We start from the raw sequence: 8573 nt of genomic DNA, 5'->3' as shown, positions 1-8573 counted from the left end.
ACGCCCAGCGCTAAGTGCAGTCATCCTTTCATAATTCGTACACTTAAGTTAAATACGATATGTTATGTTAAGAATCCTTATTTCTAATCAACACAACTTAGCCATTAAAAGTCTTACAAATCTATAGCCCTCCCCTATTCTCTTAACATGCAGATACCTGAACATTGTGCGGGTTCAAATATGAAACGCCCTTTTTAATTTGTTTACTATGGTTGATTTTAATTTGTGAATCTGTCAACGACAGAAATGGTGTTAATCTTCTAAATCTCATTCAAAGCAAGTCAATTATAGATGAACGTATTGTGACATCTTACCCTTCAATATGTAAAGTATCATTCGGGCCTCTAGATTTAAAATTTCGACATATAATTCTACGTCACCTTCTGATTGCATAGCCAATGATATGTATTTCATTCATAAACAGAATGCCGAGCCTCTTTTAATAATGTTCAGAAAGAAAATAAAATTTAAAAACCACAAATAGCTAAATAGGATTTAAGTTAATGAAAATACTCTTCTTTTATGAAGTACATTTATTTTATAACAGACTAATGAAATAAAATTATTAAAGTTAACCTACCAAAAGGATTGAATCAATCCGGGTAGCTTGTATGTTTCTTTGCTTTGCCCACGGATATCTCTTATTAGTTACACCGATGTCTGTTTAATTTATATAGAATTCATAGAATATAAATTGATGTATTTATTTGAGATCTGTCGAGGAGTGGATGATATGTATGCTATCAAAAGGTGTCGAACAATATGAAAACAGTCAATTCACAATAACTTATTCGGATCTGTTTTTGAAAGCAATTCACAATTTGTTAAAATTGGGTATGTTTGCTGAATGCTTTCAAAAGTTAGAAAATGCAATTCAAATAGCTTTAGATAAAATTCTCATATCTCTTTTAATCATTAAGTTAAAAAGTAACCTTTATATTTACAAGCTTTTTAATGACACAGCTCTTTAATTGAACCATATAACAATTCATATTAAATGCAAAACTATAATTTAAGACTTGCTGAAATTCAAATAATTTTTTATAGATATAATTACATCAACAATTAGTTTCATTTAAAACTTTGAATGTTTTGATGACAATGCTCATTGATTACATTGTATAATATACATGTAAAAGACAATTTAAATCTACGTAATTTGCTAAAATATGTATGGTTGATTTATACACACAAATAACCCGAAACAAAGTACTTTGACGACTATTCTATGAGATATCATTTTTCTATCACATCAGACACAGAAAGTTCGTCATGTATACTTGATTTTGGGTTTGGACAATAAAAACTTGCCGGTGAACAAGCACAGTACTATCCATTTATTATCTTTAATATCTTTGGAACCGATATAGACAAACACTCTGTCCATTTTTACAACATCACACAAAGGCAAAAAAAAATATTCAGTTTGGAGTATTTACAAAAAACCTTTAGCTGCTATGACAGCAAAAGTTTAATGCTATCATTTACTGTTACATGTTACTGTTCTATCCCAAGTGGGGCTCGCGCATATCCAAACTTAGAGGAATAGTAGTAGCACTTGATTCTTATTATATATCGTCAAACATTTCCTTAAATGTACGGGATATCAACTAAAATACTATGCAGATGTTGGTTTTTTTTTTTACATTCAGCCCTGCCTGTCCATAGCTCTTTCATGTCCATTTCCGTAAGTTCGGTCTCCCAAAAGCAATCACGGAATTGTCTAACAGTGGTTTTATATTAACTTAATATTAAGGGTTCTTTTTTGCCTTTGCCGATTTACTCACCCATGTGTAAAGACAATTAATATAAGTAAATACATGTATATGCATTTGCCCATCAAATGGGATGCCATTTTGGTCTTTTTTTATTCAACGTTTAGTGTAAGTGTGCAATGTATTTTACATCCAACAATCTGTAGAACAACGTTGTTTAAATACGACTTTTCATCGCGAGTAAAAGCTATTCAACACCTCATTTACGTTAACTTGCAACGCACAGTCAAGCCTTTAGTTATTTAACATTAATTTAAATGTAATTTAATTTTTATAACATTGTGCTATTCTGAAGTTTTGGTGTATGTTCTCGAATGCGACCTTATCGAAATGTCAGATCAAATATGACAAAAACACATATTTCACAAGATCCATACATATATGGTACTCTTTATACAACATTTTGTTAAGAAATGACTAAGCTCAACAGCAGGGTTTTTGTTCATGTTATATCGAAAGTTAAATATCTAAACTACTAATCTAAAAAAAAAAAACCAAACAAACAAAAAACAAAAAACAAAAACAAAAAACAAAGATCTAATGAAAACTGTAGAAAGAGTACTTCGAAAAAACCAATTGGACCAAATAGCTTCAATCAGTGTGTAAGCATCCTCAGCTAGTTTGTTCTTCGAATCATAATTCCCAGGGGTAGGATTGGGCCATAAAGGGGGTTGATTTTTGCAAAGGAATGTACTGAAGAAAATCTTTAAAATCTTCTCTAAAACAATCAGCCAAACAAGTTGTTAATTATGTTGAAACATTCTCAGGTGATGTAAATGCTAGTCGACCCAATTACACATTAGACCAACCATATTTGTCCTAATATTTTGTATATTACTCCTTAATAAGAGTTGGCTTTGCTTTATAATGTCTATCGTGGCTCAGGTGAGCGATATGGCCCTCACATGTGTAAAACTGATTGTGTCTCAGTTTATGTGCAAGCATAATAATAGCTGTTCGGGAATAATTGAGACAATTACTCTTACTCCATTGGGGAAAAAAAATCTCTGGTAAGCTGACAAACCTGCCTTCGTCCATTAAGCGACCCGGAGTAACGGCAAACGTCATTATAACGCGCCTTATTGCTCCAGTGAACTTAACAACTTACAAACGCACGGAAAACATAGATTATTCTTTAATTCTTATCATTCTTTTAAGATGCCAGCATTTACATATTTTCTCGATCATTCTTGGGGTTTTTTTGTCAAAAGAAAAAATATATTTATCTACCTCAAAGTCAAACTACTGTAAAACATTTCTGACAGTCATTCTGTACATATTTTAGAAGTGTTGACTTCAGTTAGTGTGTAGTTTAGTGTGTGTTAGGTGGCTCCAATTTTTCATACATATTTTGCCAAATATAAAAATGATATCAAATTTTAACTCGTGTTGAATAACTTTTGAAAATATATATGACAAATGATCTTATGTACCAAAAAATGTTTTATGGCCATTCTTATATGGTCGTATACACATATTTAAGGTCTTCCGTTTCCAACGGAATACCTTCTTGTTATTGCTTTGTTTCTTTTTCACTATTATTTTTATTGTTTTTTTTTCTGTCACGTTTTCTCAAAAATGCTTCAACCAATTTTCATGAAATTTTCAGATCTTATTCATGACAAAATTTGTAAGAAAAGTACACGGGCTTTTTTTGGTCGTCACTTCCGGTACCGAGATATTTAAGATTTTACGTTTTTGCTTGTTTACGATTTTTCTCAAAAAGTATTTACGATAGAACCTTCAAATTTTCAGAGAAGGTAGAAAGTGAACGGCCGCAGTGCCCTTCGCATATCCGAACGTCCGCCGTCACTTCCGGTCGTCACCGGAAGGAAATGAAAAACCTTAATTTTTCAAATTTTTAGATTTGAATTTTATTTATGTTTTTATTCGATAGAGACGCTTAAAACACTTCAGAATATGAAATTTGTGTTAAAATCGATCCAGGCATTCCCGAGATTTTGAGTTCAAAAGTTCTGAAGCGAGAGTCTGCGTAGCTCAGTCGTTAGAGTGTTGGACTTGTGCCCAGGCGACCCGGGTTCCATCCCCGAGTGCCGATTATTTTTTCTTCCCTAATTTTCCTTTGTTTAACGATTTTACCTTTAAAATGATGGTTTTTATTGTTTTTTCCGTTTTATTTTTATCATAAATAAAAATACTAACAGCTTTTTTAGTACAAATATAGAGCTCGTTTTTGTCAGCAGTTCGCGTCGCCGCCATCAAAGACATGCCGCCGAAGCGCCCCTGCAGTACGACCGCATTAGATTCACTGGGTCGCTTTGCCGGCATCAAAGAAATGCCGCCATCTCAATGACTGTATGCACACAACATTTAGCAATGCACCAACGTTATTCTACATGGCTTTAAAAGGAGGACTGATTAGTATTTGTTCACATATATAGATACACGCTTGTATGTATGCATGCGTTTATTGACATACGTTGCTGATATACTGATTCCCTAAACACTACAAAAAACTAGACAATCTCTCTCTCTCTCTCTCTCTCTCTCTCTCTCTCTCTCTCTCTCTCTCTCTCTCTCTCTCTCTCTCTCTCTCTCTAAAGTACATAAGAACTAAGTACAGGTAACATGCAGTAAATTGGATAGAGGCTAAATGTACATTGGCGTCCAAAAATTATGCATGTATTTATTTCAAGTTACGGGATAATGTCTATGGATTCAAATAATTTGAAATTCATTGTTTAATGATTGTCTTCTTACTGATTGGAAGTCAACGCTAAAAAGTCATTTTTATCAAAGATGGTGTAATTTTTCCTTTTTTGTGCATGTCTATATACTGATACAAATCTGTTGCCTGTCTGGGATCAAGAAAAACCTTCGATGTTTATACTCGTAACTATACAAACGAACGGGTGACTGCGACACGATTTGAAAACTGACCACCCGTTTATGAGTGTTTGAGCCAAAAATAAATATATGTAAAAAAAAAAAAATCAATAGTTACATCTTTCAAACAACGCTCATACATTGTTCTAACATATGTATTTTATTTAATACCACATATTGCAATATGTGATATTTAGAATTTAATATTCTACGTTTAATATAGAAGTCACCGACCGACCCCCCCCTCCAAATTTATAAAATTTAGTTTTTAGGGCCCGATTTTACTTGATCTTTGATCTTGTGCCTTTAATTTCAACTAATTACCATTCTAGATTACTGTACTAATTACCAGACCAATTCGTTCATTATTAACAGAGTTATGAAGCTTTTGGCATTTGAGTTTTAGTTGTTGTGTTTGACATGTACTGTAAAAAAACAAATTCTAACTCCCAAGCCCTTCACTCAATCCTAATGAAAATTCGTGAAAATGAACCTCTGACCCCATTCATATTGTCTGTCAAATATGCAGCGGATTGAACAATTAAGAGGAAATTCCTGAGATTAAACGGCGCTTATTGCCTAAACGTGGAAATTAAATTTACACACTGTACACGCACCGAACCCCCCCCCCCCTTCCTATTCACAAAATCATTTAGTTTTTCTGGCCTGATTTTACTGGATCTTTCATCTTGAGCCTTTATTTTCAACCTAATTCAATTCCAGATAACTGCACTAATGACCAGACCTATTCGTTCATTTTTAAGAGAGTTATAAATGTTTGGGCATTTGAGTTTCGATTGGCGTGCTTGACATGTACTGAAGAAAAAAAATCTAACCCCCGAGCCCCTCACTCAATCCTAATGAAATTTTATGTAAATGTACCTCGGACCCCATTCTTATTGTCTGCCAAATATGCAGCGGATTGAACAATTAATAAGAAATTCCTGAGATCAAACGGTGAGTAAAGCCTGTACGGGGACTTACAATTTACAGAGTACAAGGGATGTAAGCAGCCGCGTAATATTTCTGTTGTATGTATATTTCTTGTTTTCCGTTTAGTCTGTATCTACGATACTGTGTGAACTACTTATGAATGTTAGAACTGTGGAAATTACTGTCTTCAAATTTTTACGTGTCACTGATTTCGTTATTTCTACATTTATAAAGATTTTATTATAGTAAACGACACGAAAAAAAAATTATCAACACTGAAATACATGGGTAAAATGCATCAGTCATTGTTTTAGGACTTCCCCAAATGGTTGTTAACCGAATCCGAGATCCATTCCTCAAAATTCTATTTTCGATTTATTTACGACGAAAATCAAGCTCGGGTCTTTTCACCCCCTCCAGACACGAACACGCATCAATATTTCAAATGACTTCACACTGTTACCAAACCTATATAGTCAGACATCTTACACTTTGTTTTTCATCTCATACAAAAACTCAGCTCTTCTCCCGGGCGGAAACGCCCCAAATTCAAACACAAATTCGGGAATTATTTCGCGTCAGCCATGTTTTGAGACACCTGCAAAGGTTGTGTGTTCTAATCTCGCCGGAGCCAAGATTTGCTCTTTCTCTCTATTACTTTCTCTCCTTTTTATTTCTTTTTCTAAAATATTCAACATAAAAGGGTTGTTGGACTGTAGTACAAGTCGAAAAACAAAACACTCTTCAATTAAGATTTAGACAAAAACAGTTTTTTATTATTAGGGTCTTCCGTCTTCAGCGGAACACCCTTCTATTCTTATTGTTATTAGGGTCTTCCGTTTACAAAGGAAGACCCTCTTTTTTTCTTTGGTTTTCTTTTTATTACAGGTCATTAGACCTGTTAATAGGTCAAAAGATCTCTTATTTAATATGATATAAAATGGGGCTGGTCCTTCAAAATAGGAATCCAACGGGGTGTATAATCCTTCATCCATCGCTCTTTTAGATCACATCTGCATTTCTTGATATGTTTCGTTGATGAAGATAAAAGTCAAGGTCATTTCCTCTTCAAAAAATCGGACGGAAGACTTCCTCGTTGCTCGCAACGAGATCGTGTCTAGTTTATCTTACTTTTTCAGTTTTTTAGGGGCTGGGAAGGTCATATTGAAATTACCTAATTCTCTAAGACTAGCTACATGTGTAGATGTCTAATACTCTAGTATAATTTCAAACAATGTTTCAACTCATACAGATATAAAATCTAGAAAATTTCAATGGGTAGTTTTTTTTAGGTGTAACCTATCAATCTCTACCTTAAATAACATCGAATTTTAAAAATTATCATACATAGTGTTTAAGTATATTTAATATGATTTACATTTTTTTTACTTAAAGAAAATAATTCATATTCTTCTCAGAGTTAGTAGTGCAAATTTGTAGTTTTATATGTACACGATAGATTAAGTATAGGCTAATCTGTTTTTCTTAGAAACTGCTTTAAATTTGAAAACAATGTGCTTATATGAAACACACTTATTTTCCCAATACGTCTGCCCTGGTGACCGGGTTTCAAAGACCTAAAGAAAACCATGAACAACTAAATCACTGATTTTATGATCCAATGATGCAACCAAATTAAAAAGGAGTGAAGACGTAATTTGTTTAAGACTACGAAGAAGACCATATAAACAACAGTGCTGAAGTCTGACTGTTCCAGTGTGGATATAATATTGTGATATTCTGATATTCGGCTTTTTGTATGATATATTGTTTATGTGTGAAATTAAGACACGAGACTGTCATAAAAAGACATTGGGAATGCCCAAAAAGAATGCCTTGATCGATCGTTATATGACCAGTGATCGTGCAAGATTTAGTTCTGAGCTGTATGATTTGAACTTTGCTCGTTGTGAACTGTAAACTTTTGTCCAAGTCCGTCTGTGGGCCTTTGGTGATCAAACTGCATTCAAGTTTATCGATCTACAACAACAAATCATCACTGATCAACATATAAAAGGACACAAGTTAAAATTATTATCTTTAAATTTTACATATTTTATAGATTTCAAAAATAAACACAAAAATGTTGAATTAATCATAATTGACAAAAAGTATTAAACCGATCAGTGATGATTTGTTGTTGTAATCTTGCACGATCACTGGTCATATAACGATCGATCAAGGCATTCTTTTTGGGCATTCCCAATGTCTTTTTATGACAGTCTCGTGTCTTAATTTCACACATAAACAATATATCATACAAAAAGCCGAATATCAGAATATCACAATATTATATCCACACTGGAACAGTCAGACTTCAGCACTGTTGTTTATATGGTCTTCTTCGTAGTCTTAAACAAATTACGTCTTCACTCTTTTTTATAATATGATAAGTCGCGAAGTGAATCAGTCAGTCCATGGTTGCACGAACACTGGATAGTCTTCATTAAAGAACTGGATAGTCTTCATTAAAGAAAAAATCGCATTTTTTCATTTGTTCACATGTCACGCAAACTAGATCATGGTGTTGTTGGCAAGTGACATCAAATTCAGGATGAAGTGGATCACTGAGGGCAAAGGTCTGACAATGATCTGCTACCTTGCTGTCTGGGGAGATGTGTATCTAAGGCAAAAACAAGAAATCATCTATATGAATCTTATCTCCACTGTGCAAAAACATAGAACCACAGACTTTGGTATAGGTCGATATGTATCAATAAGGGCACACACTTTTGTAGGAGTTTAAAAATAATGCATATTTTGTGATGTCATCTCAACCAAAGCAAATTTTAAAGTCAAGGGCATCCTACCACCATGTACACAAATATGTTTTCCGTCTATCTCAAGTTCCAAAGATTAACTACAACACTATTACATTCTGTGTTCTGACAAACCAACATGTGCTGAAGTATGTAAATTCAAATTAATTGGCCCTTGTTTTGTTTTACAGTAAATTACAAAATACCTGTAGAGTTTTCAATAGCTTGTCAAATTGCTCAACAGGTTCAGCAAGATTTA

This window comes from Crassostrea angulata, chromosome 5 (genome assembly GCF_025612915.1).
Source record: "Crassostrea angulata isolate pt1a10 chromosome 5, ASM2561291v2, whole genome shotgun sequence".
Lineage (NCBI taxonomy): Eukaryota > Metazoa > Mollusca > Bivalvia > Ostreida > Ostreidae > Magallana > Magallana angulata.
The sequence above is the reverse complement of the archived record's forward strand: the minus strand, read 5'-3'. Positions refer to the sequence as shown.